Below are 566 nucleotides of genomic sequence, written 5' to 3' on the forward strand. Positions count from 1 at the left end.
CAAGTCATGGAAACAACTTAAATGTCCATGGACAGATGAATGGATAAAAAAGATGTGGTACATATATACAATGGAATATTACTCAGCCACAAAAAAGAATGAAATAATGCCATTTGCAGCAACATGGATGGACTTAGAGATTATCATACTAAGAGAAATAAATCAGAAAGAGAAAGACAAATACCATATATCACTCATATGTAGAATCTAAAATATGACACAAATGAGCCTATCTAAGAAACAGAAACAATGCGGGTGGGGTGGGGAGGGCAATGGATTGGGATTTTGGGGTTAGCAGATGCAAACCATTATATATAGAATGGATAAACAACAAGGTCCTACTGCATAGCACAGGGAACTGCATTCAATATCTTGTGATAAACCATAAAGGAAAAGAATTTTTAAAAGAAGGTATATATATGTATAACTGAATCACTTGTTGTACAGCAGAAATTAATACAACATTGTAAATCAACTTTACTTCAATTAAAAAGAAAAAGAAACCTCAAAGTAGTCTTTCAGCAGTCTATGTTATATATATATATTAAAAAAAAAAAGAGTCAAAA

Source organism: Aethalodelphis obliquidens, unplaced genomic scaffold (assembly GCF_003676395.1).
Source record: "Aethalodelphis obliquidens isolate GAN/ISIS:26980383/991018 unplaced genomic scaffold, ASM367639v1 scaffold12, whole genome shotgun sequence".
Taxonomy (NCBI): domain Eukaryota; kingdom Metazoa; phylum Chordata; class Mammalia; order Artiodactyla; family Delphinidae; genus Aethalodelphis; species Aethalodelphis obliquidens.